This window comes from Tamandua tetradactyla, chromosome 14, assembly GCF_023851605.1.
Source record: "Tamandua tetradactyla isolate mTamTet1 chromosome 14, mTamTet1.pri, whole genome shotgun sequence".
Classification (NCBI taxonomy): Eukaryota; Metazoa; Chordata; class Mammalia; order Pilosa; family Myrmecophagidae; genus Tamandua; species Tamandua tetradactyla.
Window position 1 is genome coordinate 40,498,787 of NC_135340.1, and position 18,876 is coordinate 40,517,662.

At 37.3% G+C, this 18,876-nt stretch overlaps 2 pseudogenes across 1 annotated transcript in view; both read right to left on the reverse strand.

The window, feature by feature from the left end:
• LOC143654987 (olfactory receptor 4K15-like) overlaps positions 1–18,876 on the reverse strand; it is a 71,103-nt pseudogene that overhangs the window by 19,391 nt on the left and 32,836 nt on the right. The gene's annotated exons all lie outside the window — the stretch shown is intronic.
• LOC143654986 (olfactory receptor 4K1-like) lies at positions 3,658–4,588 on the reverse strand (annotated as a pseudogene).

Below are 18,876 nucleotides of genomic sequence, written 5' to 3' on the forward strand. Positions count from 1 at the left end.
TATAGCTCCTAAATCAAAACTAACAACACAGATATATTCAAAGAATTTTTACTTTATCCATGATCCTCTATCCTAGTATCTCCCACCTCTAGACCCTTAGAGGTAGCATAATATATATGTTAGACTTATCTCAATCACACACACATTCTTTCACAGAGGCTGTCCTCACTTTGCACAGTTCCAGTACACACATGTTTCGATCACACCATTTGGTTAAATAACACAAGTCCCATACATACCACAGTTCAAACATCACTATTACAGTTTCATAGGCTGCTCAAGCAAATGGAAATTTATATGCTCTTGCTTGTGAGGCCAGGAAAATATTCAAATCAAAGCACCATCAAGATGGTTATTCTAATTCATCATGGACCAATGACTTCTGAAAATAGAAAATTGTGTGCTTGAACATTGAGAAAATTTCACAATTCCATAAAAGGTTTAACATTTTTACTCTCAATATCTGTATATATCTTGCTGCAGTTGATAACAAACAGTTCTACGAACAATGTTGGTCTATGGGCCACATTTTTAGGGGCACTTATTTAAGTAAACCCATAGTAATAATACAGGTACTCCTCTTTAATTTTCATAGCTTCATAGTACTCCAGAGTGGGTGTAGGTTATTTTATTAAACAATATTTGATGTATAAGTGATTACCGTTATTTTGCTACTAAAAGTAATGCTGCATTTAATACATTTACACACCTGTCTGTTCTGTATCTTCTTGGCTGACTCTTAGAAAAGTCATTATTGGCTCAAATAGTAAATGCATGTGCATTTCCTTTAATATTGTTAAATGCCCCTCCATGGGCTGTGTCCTTTAACATTCCTACCAGCATTATCTCATCACAGCCTCACCTAGAGTATGTTTTAAAGTATTTAGGATTTTGCTATATGATACAGGAGAAATGGTTTTACCACATTAGTTTCAATGTCAACTTTATAAATTATTACTTAAATGCATTCTATTATTTGCAGCAGCTTTTCCATTAAATCTCTTCAGTTGTTCTAATATACAATAAAACTTATGGTAAGCATGCATGGTTTTATCTTTTCCTTTCAAATTTTTATTCTTCTAAAATTATTATCTTGGGTATTCTCATTGGTTAATATTTCCCATATAATTTCAGATAATACATTTAGAAATATCTTTCAATATGGTTTTGTATTTCTTTCTGAGAAGCATGCCAGTGAAAAGACTTTGCCATGATACTACAGTACAATATCACAAACACTCATTTTGGTTAAGCTCAGTCTTAAAAAGACCTCTATGAGATGTACAAAAATGTCCAAGAGTGAAAACAGGTCTAAATGCATTTATGGATGTATAACAGATCTCCCTTTAGATTTTCTGATTGACAAATCAGAATGTAAAGGCAAGCCAAATGGTAATCAGGAAATTTTGTTATTTCTGGAAAAAGGAGACATGAAGACCAGTAGAGAAGTAAGAAAATGAGAAAGTAATTGATGACAATTCTAATGTCCCAACTTTTGTTCAGAGGAAGAACAGACATAGATTAACCTGAATCTTTCAGGAAACCATTCAGTAGAGATGAAGTGGAAAAAAGTAGATCACTCCCACAGAAAAGTAAAAATAAGGACCAGAATATATTGAAAACCTGCTAATTGTCAGATATTATCCTAGGTGCTTACAAATACACATCTCATTTCATATTTACTATGAGGATCTCAGTATATTTTATAATTCTCATTAAGACTCCAGGTGATAATATAGTAACGTACTCAGGGTTAGATAGTAAAGTCTGTCACTGATGTAAACTCAGACCTCCAAACCCAGCACTCAATGTTCTTTATATCTCACCAATTGCATATAATATTGTTTCCTCAAATTATGTCTTTTTATCTTGTTAGTACAAACTGAGCACATTTAAATATTTTAACTTGTTAATAGAATATTTTTGTTTTAAAAAAATTTTTAATTTTTAATGTCTTGATTTTTTAAATTCTTGTTAATAGATAAATATTTTAATATGGCTTGCATGTAAATTTTCTTCACTGTTATTCTGAATTTTCAAACCTTTTAATTAAAGGATCTTAATATCATTTACATACTCAGAATTTTAAAGTCAGATATTATTTCATTTTTGACTTCTCTTTTCTTCCCTTGGTTCATTCAAATCAGTATGGTAAAATCTAAAGCATCAGACATTCATTGACTCTATTATTCATGATTTTTTCTCCAAAAGAGGCATAGGTCTTGCCCTCATTTATTAATAGAGGAACTGAGATACAATGTCTGCAGCCCCACAAGTCACATAGTACATCCTATTTGTCTCATTTTTGCTGTGGTCCAAGACAAAGGTGATTCTGGATGCTTCCCCATCCCACCACATGCATGTCCTGTACTCAATGTCCTCCACCACCACTGCTGCTTCCTTTTTCTTCTTCTTATCTGCTTCTTCTATTAATGAAAATAATATCCATGTTGGAGATAATTTTATTTATGAAAGTGAGTACTATAATAGCTATCATCCAAAAAAGATTTTACTTTGTATTTGTCCCCCTTTAAAGCTCACAATACTCTTGCCTCCTTTGTCTTCTTGAGGTCAACATCCCTCTGCTAACTTATATACATGAGTTTGTGAAAACCGGTGTCTACTATTGCTCACTCCCTGAACTTCACTCCCTCCACCTCTGTGCCCACAAAACTACCCATTCAAAAGGCATTTTTCATAACAAAATCTCAGGTGGAAAACACATAGGAAAAATTATGGATAGGAAATGAAGCAATATTTAATACACACAATTTTTATATTTGATGGACATGAATTTTTACCTTCAGTTTCCAGGAAATATGAATAATATATTTCAAATTTGGTCCTCAACCACAATAATTTTTGTCAGTGTGCATTCATCATTTTTAGATACATATGGAATTATTTTCCTTTGCATTTAAATATTCAAAGCCTGCCGTGTTTGCAAGTGATTTCAAAGATATTTTGAATTTTCTGAAAATATTGCAGAATCCACTGTGACCCATATATCCTATTTCAAAAACATGTTGCTGATGACACCAACTAGAAAATCTCTTGTAATGTGTAGAAATGCAAACCAAATAATCCAAATAAAACCCCACAAAAATATTATAAAAACATTTATTTATCATTAATGATAGGGTAAGGAAAAAAATAAATAACCAAAATAGTCAAAACTAATGAGAAGATGGGCTAACAAAATTACATCTGTGAGGTGAAAGAAAGACATTGTGAAATATGATTTTTCTACTATATCTATACATGCAATAATGCTGTGAATAGGTTGAATGAAGACATCAGAAACTTAATTAACTCATTCATATTGATTGCCATGTTTAAAGATTCTACATACTCTATTAAAGAAATTATAATTTTAGTCCATATCAGTAGTTCATGCACATTAGAATCCATTTTTTGTATAAAATATTTGAAAATATGATTAAACAATTTCAAGAAAGTTTGTATTTTAGAAATATAAAGAATTGGTGAAAAATTATATTTAAACAACAAACCAGGAGAAATTAATTTATACTTATAGTGAAATAACAATTCTGTAAACATATAACCCATGTCATTAGGAGAGACAGTTGGTATGATTCTCTGCTTTGCTGAAGTCTTTTCATTTCCATGTAGGATCGTGCCCCTTCATGATGGCCCCTAGTTTTTCAAGGACTCCACATGATGGTTTCTTAAATTACTCATGGTTGACTTTACATCATCATTCCTCAGAGAATTCATGATGGGGTTCAACAAGGGTGTGAAAACAATGTAGAATGAAGAAAGGAACTTATCTACAGAAAATCTTCTAAAAGGCCACAAATAGAAATAAATGCAGGACTCAAAGAAAAGAATCACCACCATGATGTGAGCAGTTAATGTGGAAATGCCTTGGATGACCCACTGAAGGACCTGTCCCAAACAGTGATCAAAATGATGACATAAGAAATAATTAAAGCCAGGAAACAGCTCAATGAGATAAGGTCACTGTTAGTGTCAGGATATCCATTTCTTATGTTTCCATGCAAGCCAGCTCTATCACCAGTGGAAGGTCATGAAAGAAGCTGCCTACCTTATTGGGGCCACAGAATGGCAGATCCATGGTAAATGCCAAGTGGCTCACAGAATGAAGAATACCCACAACCCAGGAAATAAGCACAAAAATTATACACAGTCTCTGGTTCACAATGATGCTGTAGTGCAGGGGTTTACATATGGCTATAAATCTGTCATAGGCCATAGCTACAAGCAACATCATCTCACTCCCAACGAAACTATGAAGAATGAATGTCTGGGCCATGCAACCCCCAAAGGAGATTGTCTTATGTTTAACAAAATTGTCTGCAAACATCTTAGGGGTGGCAAAGTTAGACTGGCAGGTATCTATGAAGGAAAGTTTCCTGAGCAGGATGTACATGGGAGAGTTCAAATGGGAGTCAGAGGAAATGACAACAGTAATCATGATGCTGTCCAGCACAGATGCCACATACACAACAGAGAAGATAGCAAAGAAGAAAAGCTGAAGTTCACAAGAACTAGAGAGTCCCAGCAGCACAAACTCAGACACCACTGATTCATTTGGGTGAGCCATGCATCCAGTCTACTGTCACATAAATAAAAGAAAATCAGGGAAATACAACACTTGGAATTTTTATATATCAAGTTCATGTGCAAAAGATACATGGTAAGTTCTCAGTTGAGTCAATTTAATGAAATATAGACCACCAGCTGATGAATATTTAGCACCTAAAACTACAATGGGAAGTGGAAGAAGTTTGAAACAAAGAGCATTAGATATGGCTTCAATTATAATTATAAAGATAAGATACTTATATTGAAGATAAATAATAAAAATCAGAAATAGGCAAATATAAGTTGAATGGTGTGGCTGGAGTCCAGAGAGTAGAGGCTAAGGAGCAATAAAATGTAACTTGGGAAAGGTATACTGGAAGGATTTGTGGGCGTAATTAGTCTGGAATGAAAGGTTAAGTGGTATGGATTGATGCCTTCAATGTGAAAACCATAGAATGTCATGCAGTGTTTTATTGTTTGATAGAAGCCCTTTACCATATGGTGGATTGTGGGGGATATATTCTAGAGAAAATGGCAATACTCTGAAAGTTTTTGTGAAGGTTAAGAGCATTCCTTTTCAGCCTTTTAATATAGCTTATCAAAGTCTACCTTTTCTCATATAAATATCAATTAATTAGGAATGAAAGTTCCATACAGTCCAGTCTTTATACTCTTCCTCTGCCATTTGTCTCTTCCTGGACACAATTGGCACACATGAATTTAACAAAGTTATTACAGATTTATGGAATGGTCCTTGCAAAAATATCCCATGAAAAAATGCATGTGGTACATTTTGAATATGTACCAGATACTCAAAAGATAAAAGCAGTGTGTAAATTTCCTTTATGTTTTTTGACATTTTGTGTAACACACTGGATGCTCTGGTGCTACATGATACCAGAAGAAAATCCCACAAAATCTCACCTCTTAGGGAAACACTTTTGATTTTAGCTTTGTATACCCACTGATATAAAATAGATATTTATTAGTCCTTGTCCTAGCTGAAGTTCTGTACTCAAAGTTCTTTAGTGGTTTTCTAGGACCTGGTTCCTTACATATAACAAAAATAATACATATGTATGTTTTTAAAAGCAAAAATTTTACAAGTAACCATAAAATTGACTAATAAAAAAGACAAAAAATATTTAACCTCATTTCAAACTGTCATTATGTAATTTAACCTGGTTGTTAGTGTTAAATCCTACCCTTACAGGGACTACCATCTTTGCATTTGAGTTATGGTATCTAGCTCAAGAAGAATTCAGAAATGTAAGCTACTCAAGTATATAAATGGATCAATGAGGACAAAACTGACCTGATTATGAGCTTCCCAACCAGATATTCATCTCATGGCAGAAAATCTGGAGCAAGGCTGGCCTGTGTTCACAAGGACCCGGGAGGGGAGGAGGCCAGCAAGCCTTGGAAAGGAAGGAGATGTTCACTTTGCAGACTAAGAAACGGACCCTCAAGAAGTAAAATTTCAAATTTAAAAAGACAAATTCTGACATCATATGGGATCTCTCCTAGTATTCAATCAATTGTTTAAGTCTGCTAAATACTGGGGGATATCTAAGGCTAGTGAATGAAATGTTGAATTTATTACAGAGCTTGCAGATATATTACTATAAACCATTAGACAAATAATCTACAATGGAAGCTTACTTTTATTTTGTAATAGCATTTGTCACTTAAGAGACTCACATATCTTGTACATCCTTCTTTCATAACAAATATTAGAAAACATGCTTTGCATATAAGAAGTAGTAATAGATTATGCCATCATCTATATACCAGGCACTCTCCTCAGAACATTACATGCATTAATTCAACTAATCCTCACAATTATCATTGAAGGAAGTGCTACCTACTCTTGTAGACATTTATGAACACCATAGAGAAGAGTGCAGAGAAGAAAAGCTAAAGTTCACAGGAACTAGAGAGTTCCAACAATACAAACTCAGACACCACTGATTCATTTGTGTCACGTAACCAATCTACTGAGACAGAGATGCTAAGGCAAAATGAAGAAAAAATGAGGAAACTTAGAGATGCTAAGGATAAAATTGCTTAAGTTTACACAACTCATTAATTGTTCACTGGTAGTAATAACTTCATAGGTAGTTAATTTTTCATCTTTGCATTAAAATGCATTATTTCACTCACCTTGAGTGTTTGTATAACTGGATATAGAAACACAGATTACTTACTATTTTCTCCTGAGGAATGACAACACTGTGTGTTCTGGTTTGCTAGCTGCCAGAATGCAACACACCAGAGATGGATTGGCTTTTAATAAAAGGGGATTTATTTTGTTGGTTCTTCAGAGGAAAGGCAGCTAACTTTCCACTGAGGTTCTTTCTTACGTGGAAGGCACAAGATGATCTCTGCTGGTCTTCTCTCCAGGCCCCTGGGTTCCAACAACTTTCCCCGGGATGACTTCTTTCTGCATCTCCAAAGGCCTGGGCTGAGCTGCTAGTGCCAAGATGAGGAATGCCGAGCTGCTTAGCTGTGCTACATTGCGTTCTCTCATTTAAGCACCAGCCAATTAAGTCAAACATCACTCATTGCAGCAGACATGCCTCCTAGTTGACTGCAGATGTAATTAGCAACAGATGAGGTTCACATACCATTGGCTTATGTCTAAAGCAACAAGACTAGGTATGCTCACCTGGCCAAGTTGACAACTGAATCTAACTAACACACTGTGTTATCATTGTTTCTGTAGATACATCATTGTTTGACTATTAGTCACTACTTTGTTTAAAACTGGATATTCTCTCTGGCTATTTTCATGATATCCTTTTTGTGTTTAATGTTATACCCTGTCATCACAATGAATTGAGATCTGGATTTATTAAATTTATCCAACTCAAGATTACTTATGTTTCCTAGATCTCGGGTTCATAACTTATATAAATTTTGCAAAATTATCAGCTATTTATCTTTTGAGTATTGCTTCTGCCCCTTTTGTATATTCTCACTTCTTTGTACTTGTTTAGTTTAGTTGGAGCATATCATCATATTCTCAATACCTTAGATTTCTCTTTGCTAATTTTCTTCCCTTTAGTTATCAGTGATGCTTTCTATAGTAATACGTCAGATCTATTTTCAGATTACTGATTTTGTCTTAAATTATGTTTAATAGTTCTTTAGCCCATGTTATTTAGTTATCATTTTAATAACTAAGATTTTCACTTTTAGAAGTGTCATTTCTAAAAGCTGCTTGTCCCATTAGTTGTTCTTTTCGAATTAAACTTTTTTTATCCTGAGATAATTGGAGAGTTATGAGCAGTTGTAAGAAATAAAACAAAAGAATACTGTTTCTTATTTGTCTTGCTTTCCCCAATGGCAATTTATTGCAAATCTATAGTACAGTAACATAGTATAATATAATATAATCTATAGTACAACATAATACATAAGTAGAATACTGACTTTAATACAGTCAAATGTGAAACATTTTCATTACCACAAATGTCCTTTATGTTGTTCCTTAATAACCAATCCAACTTTGTTTCTTTCCACTGCCTCTTTAACTCCTGGCAACCATTAAACTGCTTTGCATTTCTATATTTCATTTAAAGAATGTTATATAACATAGGATCACCATTAAGATAGTGGAATAAGAAGCTCAAAAAAGCACCCCCTTCCTCCACAGAAACATTGGAAATAAAGAAACAGTCACAACCAACATTCCACAAGCTCTGAAAAATAACCAACACCAAACCAGTGAATGAAGAAACAAGAAGAAACAACTTATAAAATGCTAGGAAAGTTGCATGATGCTCACTTGTCCTGGCCCCCTCACCTTACCCAGCTTGGACATTACTGTAGGATTGACTACCGTCTGTATTCCCAGCCAGGCACTTCACACTCCTATTATGTGTCCCTGGTATCTGGCTCTGATGGAGACAGAGTACACTTAACACACACTTAGTGCAGTTATATATTGATCCCAATACATTCCTTGAAAATCTGACTCAAGGCAATTGCCTATTTTACCTAATCCAGAGCTCATTTGAGTCAGAGAAGCTGTGTGAAGTAGCATGTGAAATGGAACAGAGAAAAGTTTAGCCTGCTAGGTTGAAAGATCACAGCTGACACAAAATACAATGCCTGGGGCCTGGAAGGAGAGATTAGTAAGAGAGTTTCTTTGATGAGGAGGATGGTGGGGTTGAGGACACCCAAGAGCATTCATTCTTACTTGGGAATTTTTGAAAGGTACTGTGCTTGCTAGGGCAAGACATCCCCTGAAAGATCTGAGAAGATCCTTCTGTTCACTGGGACTGATCTACAGGCTTAGTAAAAGCTGGACTAAGCATGGAAGGAGACCTCCACACAGAGTCAGTTTACACTGTAGACTACCAAATTCAACCAATCAGAGGATTGTGGGAAGACAGCAGGGTAGGGAACCCCAGGACTCAGTCCTCCCACCAGAACAACTATTAAACAGGCACGAACCATCTGAGAAAACCATTTGAAAACCCTGGAGACCAAAAGAACACTACACAGAACCCAGGTAAGAGCAGTGAATTACTCTTTCTGTGAAGTGGTTACTGTTAGGCATGGAGTTGTTGAGGAATCTGTGCAAGACAATGAACCAGAGAGTAACAGATTTATTAAGCAGAGAGAAAGGAAGTAGGAGCCACCAGCAAAAAGAAAGAAAGTGAATCCAGCTCCCTTTCTGAAAGCCAGGTACTTAGAAGAAAATCTGTGCCTGGAGGTGAGGGTTATCAGGCAGGAACAGTCCTTGACCATATGTCTTTTTCTTCTGATACATTTGGTGCCTTCAGGTGAGTATGGTGCCTTCAGGTGGATAAGGCGCCAGCATGCCTGGGAATCTTGCTGCCCCACCTGGTTCTGAAAATGGAGCTGAGGGGCCTCTGAGTCAAAAAGTCCCTTTATATTTAAAGTTCTTTTACTGAGACCTGACATTCCTGCCTTTCTCTTTTAATAAAATTGAATAAAGCTGGAGTGTGGTGTGGGTTAATGCCTTAGCTCAACTTGAAGCAATTTTTTAGAAGGAGCAGGGGCATCATATTCTCTCTTTGGCTACTTCCTTATGACAAAAGGGCATAGTTGGGGAGGTGGGGGAAGGATTGCTTCAAGGGGAGCAGGGGCATCACTAATTGGTTTTCTGGGCATACTTGGTTGAGATGGGCTGATAGCAATGTTTATGTTGTGACAGGAGCAGATTTTCAAATTTCTGTTGTAACAAGAGTATGTTTTCAGAATTCTCCTGGTTGGCCATGCTGCTATTGACCTGTGAACAAACTTAGTCAGACATCATAAGATGCAAGGGGCTAGGGGGAAAAATTAATAAGAGGATAATTAAGGGCCCAATGAGGGGAAGCAGAATAAAGGGGTGAAGAAGAATGAAGGAAAATTTGAGAGAGTTTTCCAGCCAAGATGAATCAGTGCCTGCCTTTTCTTAGTTATTTTTGTTATGTCCACATTTTCTTTTAAGTATTCTTAAATTGTGCTCTATCTGACATGTATTACTACATGTCAGTAATTACTGATGTAAAAATAGCTAATTTCATTTAGAATTGCATAGGTCCCTTCTACTGCTGTGGTTAAAACATACAGGACTTTTATATTTTGTAGGACTGCTTCAGCTTAGCTATTTAAAAATTGTTCTTGTCTTCTTAAACCTTGGATTGTAGCATTCCATGATTGCTGTATCATTTGTGATATGTTTAAGATAGAGGCTTGTAGTCGGGAGATGCCAACAAAACAGAAAAAGCCTTGATATATAGTTTGAACTTGCCCTGGGTTTTCTAGAATGGGGCTGAAGTGTCCTCAGATATGCAGATCCCTATAGTTTCATGTTAAAGGTTTGCTGAGATGTTTTTCAAGAAAGAATCCAAGGTTGAGAATTTGACCTGAGAAAGCCATTTCAGAGGGATTTCAGTATGATTTGGTGTTCAGGGGCTAATGTAACAATAGAATAGTTTTCTGTCCAATTGTTAGTAAGTAATAGGTAAGCTGTGTTTCCTCACAGGAAATAATATCCCATGCCTATCATAGAAAGAGCTAAAAAGTTTTCTTTAACCTGAATGTGGCAGGGTTTAATAGGGATGAAGGCAACTTGAGGGTTGAAGTTTTTCCTGCCTGTAAAAAGTTCATCTTCACAAAGTGGAGAATAGAAGGACTTAAAAGGTTGAGATGTCTGATGAGTTGGGCTTTGACATAGTGTGTTGTGGAAGAGGGGTTTGAGTAAATTGTTTCTTTTTGGTACTTTTGTGAATGAGGCTATAGTAATTGGGTTGGTGTGACCTTCTGTTATGTCACAGATGTTATTTTTAGTGGTATTGGAACAGTTAAGTATTGTGACTTGGCAGGGTTTTAGCAGGGGGCTTTAAATATTTGACTGATTTGATGTAATCCTTTTATTTCCAGTGATATTATGACTGGTTTGATTGAAAAGTTGGCCAGAGAAGCTCTATAGCCCAAATAGTGGGGTATTATTCATAGAACTAGGTAATGGGATTATATCATCAGTGTATTGGCCTGTAAAATAAACCTAATTCATTGCCCCAAAGTAGAATACTAGGTTGGTTAGTTAGTATGGTGAAATTGTTTAGGGTGTCGGGTACCCATTTGAGGAGAGTTGAGTTAAAATTTTGGGTGTAATTGCAAAAGGAAGTATTAAGATGTCCTAAATTGGTAGTTTCAGGATTGGAAGAGTAGGGGGAAAAGTACAGATAAGGTTTGTCCATTAGTTGGGGCACTGCTTCAGTGGGTCCTGGACCTTGCAGTTGGGCTTTTTCTCTGACTTTAGTTCCCTAATAAAGCTTCTGGGGTTTTGGTTCACTACCAGTGTTTAAAGTGAATTGGCCAGGTGGGCTGTGGTGGCTCAGCAGACAGAGTTCTTGCCTGCCATGCTGGAGACCTAGGTTTGATTCCCGGTGCCTGACCACGCAAAAAATAGAAAATAAATTAAAGTGAGTTGGCTACCTGCATTAAATTCAACATTTTGGGGAGCTATTTCTTTGGGTTGTTCATCTGTATAAAGTAATTTGAAATTGATTTGACTACCTGTATGAAGTATTTAAATCCATAGTACTGGGGAGTAATTATAGGCACCTTCTCTATGCTTACTGGAAAGGTTCAGATAGAGAGAGAAGTAGAGTGTATAGGCTTTGGACACATGCAGCAGTTTGTTTTGTTAAAGGTTGTGGCAATACTTTGGATAACGGGTGCAAAGGGGTGTTGAAGTTGAGAAGATGGCTGTGTTATTGTAAGGAGGAGGTGGTAAGCTGGAAAAGTAACATGGTGGAAGGATGTTAATCCCGTAAGAGATGAGCTATTAGGAGGATGAGAATGAAGAAGTACAATGAGATTTGATCAGGGGTGCAACCTTGTATATCTCCCTAAAGCCAAAACTCAGCAATAAATTTTAAAAGGTCAGGCAGAGTGAGGGGACCTTTGAGAGGTGACCAGGCTAGATTGTTAGAGGTTATTTGCAAAATGTGAAAGCTGAGGGGAAATCATTCATAGGGTTAGAGGACTGAATATGCCCTAGCACAGGGAATAGGAAGAGGAGTTATTTTGTTGTGGATATTTCCACCACCAAATTAGGGTAAAGTTAGTTTCTGGGAAATAGCTAGGGCAGATTTCTTCTAGGAGAGCCAAAATTACTATCTGAAGAAGGAATGCAAGTGTAAAGATAAAAAATGCCAGGCCACAGATATGGCAGACCAAAGTATTTATCTTCTTCTGGGGCTGGTCTTGGAGATCTTAAGTTGAAGTGCTCTAGTAGGCATGCATGAATATTATTGGTGAAGGTCCTTCATCTGGCTGGTGAGCATGTCGGGGTCAGTTTTCAGCTAGTTGTTGGGTCAGCTTAAGCCTGGAGAGATGAACCTAAAATATTAACCCTAATAATTTAGCTGCAGTTGGTGTGGTGAATAAAACTAGGTATTGTCCTGTCCAGGAGGGGCTTAAAGATTTTGGTTGAAGTATTTTTAGATATACATAGTCACTTGGGCCTACATGAGGATTCAGATAGCAGGGCAGTTTAATTATGATTTAGGGCATTCAGGTATTCCTGTCTACTCCAATATCAGGAAGCAAAAAGGAGTGTCTATATAATGATTCAGTAATCAAAATCATCCCTTAAATCCTGATTTCTCGGTTACATTGAAACATGCTTTATTGTTAATAGGTCAGTTCATTCCAGATTGATTCATAGTTTCAACACAACACCGATCTGTATCCAAGTAAGGTTTTTTTTAATCTTAGAACTTGAAAAGCTGATTCTAAAAATCATATGGAGGTATAAGGAACAAAGAGGGGCTACAACTTTGATCTAGAGAAGAAAGTTAGAGGGCCAATACCATCTGATTTCATTACTTACTACCAAGCTACAGTTACTGAAATAGTATGATATTGGTGTAAAGTTGATAAATATTTCAATGGAACATAATAAAGTCCAGGAACCATAGAAATCTATCTGGATAATTTATTTTAGTGAGAGGTGCAAAAGAGAGTCAAGAGAGAAAGAAAATTATTTTCTACAGATGGTAATGAAACAATTTTATATTCAACAAGAAAAAAATGAAAAGAGGAAAAACTCAAGAAATTATTTGATACCTAACATCATATACAAAAATAATTCAAAATGCATAATGAATTTAACAGTAACATAAATGTATAAGCCTTCCAGAAGAAAATAAAGGAGCAAAGTTTTGTGAGCATTAGTTAGACAAGGATTTCTCAGATGCAACATGAAATTCACAATCCTTGGAACACATCGATATATGTAATTTCTTGGAAAGTAAGTGCTCTGTTCCTTACTCATAAAATAATATATGAGAAAGGACTTGTATCCAGAATACATAAAGAATTATGAAAACTCAATAATAAGAAAGAAAGAAATCCAATAAAAGAGATGAATGAAAAATTTCAAGAGACATTTGACCAAAGATATATACAGATTTCAAAAAAATGAAGTCTCATAGAAGATGTTCAACAAAATTAGTGACTGGGGGAACACTAATTAAAACTATGAGACACAACCTAACACCAAATAGAAAGGCTAAAATTAAAGACAAATCATAATCGAGTTTCAGTGAAGATGTGAAGGAACTGGAACTCTCATGGGAATGAGGGAAGGTAAAATGATAAAAGTGCTTCAGAAAACAGTTTAACAGTTTTCTAAAAAGTTAAAACAAACACCTATTATATGATCTGGTCCTTCCTTTTTTTTGACTAAAAAGATAAGAAGGCAACAAAGACTTGTACAAAAATATTTGTAGCAGCTGTATTTATAACAGCCAAAATGTGGTCACAATTTAAATGTCTATCAACAGAGGAATGGACAAATAAACTGTGTTATCCCAATACAATGGAACATCATTCATCAAATAAAAGAAATGAAACACTGAATCATACAACAGCATGGATGAATTTTAAATGCAGTTAGCTATGTGAAAGAAGCATAATTCCATTTATGTGATAGTTTGGAAAAGACAAAACTGCAGAAGGGAAAACATGAGTGGCTGCCTGGGATTGTGGGAAGGGGAAGAACTTGTCTGTATAGGGATAGTGTCAGGAAACTTTCTGTGGGATAAAACTCAGCTTGGACCTCTGTCATGGCTGGCATATGACTAAGTATTTTCAAAACCCAAGTAAATGTGCACAACAAGAAGTGAATTTTAGTCTTAGTTTTTTTTTTAAAAATCACAGATAATTTCAGAAAGGTTTTACTCTCTTAGCCTAGCAAAAGTCAAACAAGCTGATAAAACAATACCAAATGTTTAATGGGCATGTAATGTTAGGGCAATTGACAAAAAATTAATTAGAAATTAAGGAAAATCAAAATATAATGGTGAGAAATATTTATTTAATCATTAAATGAGAAGATTAAAATTGTCTATTTGGTGTAAAAATCTGGTATGTAACAAGGAAAACATTCTGAACAGCGAATTAGCAAACTATGTCAACAAATTTCAAAATACTCATATTTTGTCTTCCTAATTTAACTGAGAACTTAACAGAAGAGCTCACGGAAAATACTAAGAATATTAAATACATGTAAATAATAAAGAATTGTATTAATTTACCCTGTAAACTGATTTTTCAACAGAACAAAAAATTCAAGCATTTCTATGGATTGTTAGAAATGCACAGAGACAATTGCCCATCATCACCATTCCAGAGAGACTAGTTCCAGCACCTCAGAAGTTTCCTGATGCTATCCCACTATGCATAATTTCAACCCCATCTCTACAAGCCCTGACTTATCTGCTTTCCTTCTGACAGAAAGCAGATCATGATTTAATATTCATAAAATTCATGCTTATTAGTAGTCATGACATTTAGGAAAATGCTTAAGGCATAACTTATGAAATAGATAAGTATATTTGCAGTGTGAAGCCTGAGTAACAGCTTGTGCTTTGTGCTAGAGGACGCACCATCATAGGAAGTGGGTGCCACTCTCTTTGGGCTTTACCACCTGGGCGGGGCTCCCTTCAGGGCTGCCAACTGCCTAGGCTTCTGTGGAAACCTCTAGGGCTGCAGCAACCACCCTGTCATTCACTTCACTGCATGCATGTACCCCATGATGATGAAAGAGAAAATTTTCATCCAGAACCAGGCAGAGTGGACCCCTTCACCTAGAACCTGACCAGCGGAGAGAACCTGGAGCTCACTGCCTAGAGCTGGGGTCCTTCAAGAGCTATTTTCTCAGAATCACCAGCTCCTATTCTGGATCATGCCTCAGTAAATGTTCTACCTGGAAGATGAGACTCAGCATCCATCTCAATGTCTGACTATTAGGGAGAAAGCTATAAATTAAAATCAAGGATTGGTCCCTCTTTGCCCGCCAGCCTGGTGCGGCGCTCATGCCCCGCCAGCCAGCCCGTCCTCCTCTCCCTCTTTGTCCGCCGGCCCGGCGCGGCACCCACGCCCTGCCAGCCAGCCCGCCCTCCTCTCCCTCTTTGTCCGCCGGCCCGGCGCGGCGCTCACGCCCCACCAGCCAGCCCGCCCTCCTCTCCCTCTTCCCCCTTCTGCTCCAGCGGAGCTCCATCAGCCATCTTATCCTTCCCTTTCTCCTCCTGCTCCGGCGGCTCTCCAACCACCACCGTGCCCTCTTCCACCTCCACTGCCTCCTCTGCCACTGGCCTCGACAGCCTTGCCACCCTCACCTTTCTTCCTCCAGAACAGTTACTGGGGGAGTGGAGATGATACAGAGCAGCTCCTGGAGACATGATGGAGATCAAAGGGACGGCGTACCCCATCCTGGAATGGCTGACTGTCTGGGAGATCTAGCTCTGGTGAGATCGCTGAGGGGCGCAGGCTTTCCCGGGAGAGATGGCAAGCAGCCGGAGTCCCACCCTTCCTCCTTCCCAGGCCAGCTGGCAGAATTGGGCAGGCGGTCCCCTTGGGCCATGGTGGCTGGCGCCCCCACCATGCGAGGCCCCCCGGACCAACTGAGAGAGTTGGCTCAGAAATCCCCAGACCACAGAGAACGGTGACCGGGGGGGTCCCTTCCAAACACGTGACTCCCCGGTTCGGCTGGGAACAGTGCACTCTCCTGGGCTGTGGCAGCTGGCGCCTTCCTGCGATGCTTGGCACCCTGGGCCAATGAGGAAATTCGGTCGGGTGCTCTCCTGGGCTGTGGCAACCGGTGACCCTCCCCGTGTTCGGAACCCCGGGCCGGCTGGCACTCTTCCAACCCACTTCGGCTGCCGAACCTTCCCCACAGCGAGAGTTTTCCAAAGTTAAAGGACCCACAGCAACTTTTACTGGTGGAACACGTAGACAAACGTGTGCCACGAGCGCCACCTACTGGGCAGGATAAGAAAAACAGAACCCAGAGATTTCACAGAAAAATCTTTCAACCTGTGGGGTCCAACACCCAGGGAAATCTGATCAAATGCCCAGACACCAGAAGAAGATAATGGATCACACTCAGAAAATTGAAAATATGGCCCAGTCAAAGGAACAAACCAATAGTTCAAATGAGATACAGGAGCTGAAACAACTAATGCTGAATATACGAACAGAAATGGAAAACCTCTTCAAAAACGAAATCGATAAATTGAGGGAGGACATGAAGAAGACATGGACTGAACAAAAAGAAGAAATAGAAAAACTGTAAAAACAAATCACAGAGCTTATGGAAGTGAAGGATAAAGTAGAAAAGATGGAAAAAACAATGGATACTTACAATGATAGATTTAAAGAGAAAAAAGATAGAATTAGTGATTTGGAGGATGGAACATCTGAATTCAAAAAAGAAACAGAAACTATCCAGAAAAGAATGGAAAAATTTGAGCAGGGTATCAGGGAACTCAAGGACAATATGAACCACACAAATATACATGTTGTGGGTGTCCCAGAAGGAGAAGAGAAGGGAAAAGGAGGAGAAAAACTAATGGAAGAAATTATCACTGAAAATTTCCCAACTCTTATGAAAGACCTAAAATTACAGATCCAAGAAGTGCAGTGCACCCCAAAGAGATTAGGCCCAAATAGGTGTTCTCCAAGATACTTACTAGTTAGAATGTCAGAGGTCAAAGAGAAAGAGAGGATCTTGAAAGCAGCAAGAGAAAAACAATCCATCACATACAAGGGAAACCCAATAAGACTATGTGTAGATTTCTCAGCAGAAACTATGGAAGCTAGAAGACAGTGCGATGATATATTTAAATTACTAAAAGAGAAAGACTGCCAACCAAGACTCCTATATCCAGCAAAATTGTCCTTCAAAAATGAGGGAGAAATTAAAACATTCTCAGACAAAAAGTCACTGAGAGAATTTGTGACCAAGAGACCAGCTCTGCAAGAAATACTAAAGGGAGCACTAGAGTCAGAAACGAAAAGACAGAAGAGAGAGGTATGTTCAAGAGTGTAGAAAGAAGGAAAGTCAGATATGATATATATAATACAAAAGGCAAAATGGTAGAGGAAAATATTATCCAAACAGTAATAACTCTAAATGTTAATGGACTGAATTCCCCAATCAAAAGACGTAGACTGGCAGAATGGATTAAAAAACAGGATCCTTCTATATGCTATATACAGGAAACACATCTTAGACCCAATGATAAAGATAGGTTGAAAGTTAAAGGTTGGGAAAAGAAATTTCATGCAAATAACAACCAGAAAAGAGCAGGAGTAGCTATATTAATATCCAACAAATTAGACTTCAAATGTAAAACAGTAAAAAGAGACAAAGAAGGACACTATATACTAATAAAAGGAACAACTAAGCAAGAAGACATAACAATCATAAATATTTATGCACCAAACCAGAATGCCCCAAAATACGTGAGGAATACACTGCAAACACTGAAAAGGGAAATAGACACATATACCATAATAGCTGGAGACTTCAATTCACCACTCTCATCAATGGACAGAACATCTAGACAGAGGATCAATAAAGAAAGAGAGAATCTGAATATTACTATAAATGAGCTAGACTTAACAGACATTTATAGGACATTACACCCCACAACAGCAGGATACACCTTTTTTTCAAGTGCTCATGGATCATTCTCAAAGATAGACCATATGCTGGGTCACAAAGCAAGTCTTAACAAATTTAAAAAGATTGAAATCATACACAACACTTTCTCAGATCATAAAGGAATGAAGTTGGAAATCAATAATAGGTGGAGTGCCAGAAAATTCACAAATACATGGAGGCTCAACAACACACTGTTAAACAACCAGTGGGTCAAAGAAGAAATTGCAAGAGAAATTAGTAAATACCTAGAGGCGAATGAAAATGAAAACACAACATATCAAAACTTATGGGACGCAGCAAAGGCAGTGCTAAGAGGGAAATTTATTGCCCTAAATGCCTTTATCAGAAAAGAAGAAAAGGCAAAAATGCAGGAATTAAATGTCCACTTGGAAGAACTGAAGAAAGAACAGCAAACTAATCCCAAAGCAAGCAAAAGGAAAGAAATAACAAAGATTAGAGCAGAAATAAATGAAATTGAAAACATGAAAACAATAGAGAAAATCAATAAGGCCAGAAGTTGGTTCTATGAGAAAATCAATAAGATTGGTGGGCCCTTAGCAAGATTGACAAAAAGAAGAAGAGAGAAGATGCAAATAAATAAGATCAGAAATGGAAGAAGAGACATAACTACTGACCTCACAGAAATAAAGGAGGTAATAACAGGATACTATGAACAACTTTACGCTGATAAATAAAACAATTTAGATGAAATGGACGGGTTCCTGGAAAGACATGAACAACCAACTTTGACTCAAGAAGAAATAGATAACCTCAACAAACCAATCACAAGTAAAGAGATTGAATTAGTCATTCAAAAGCTCCCT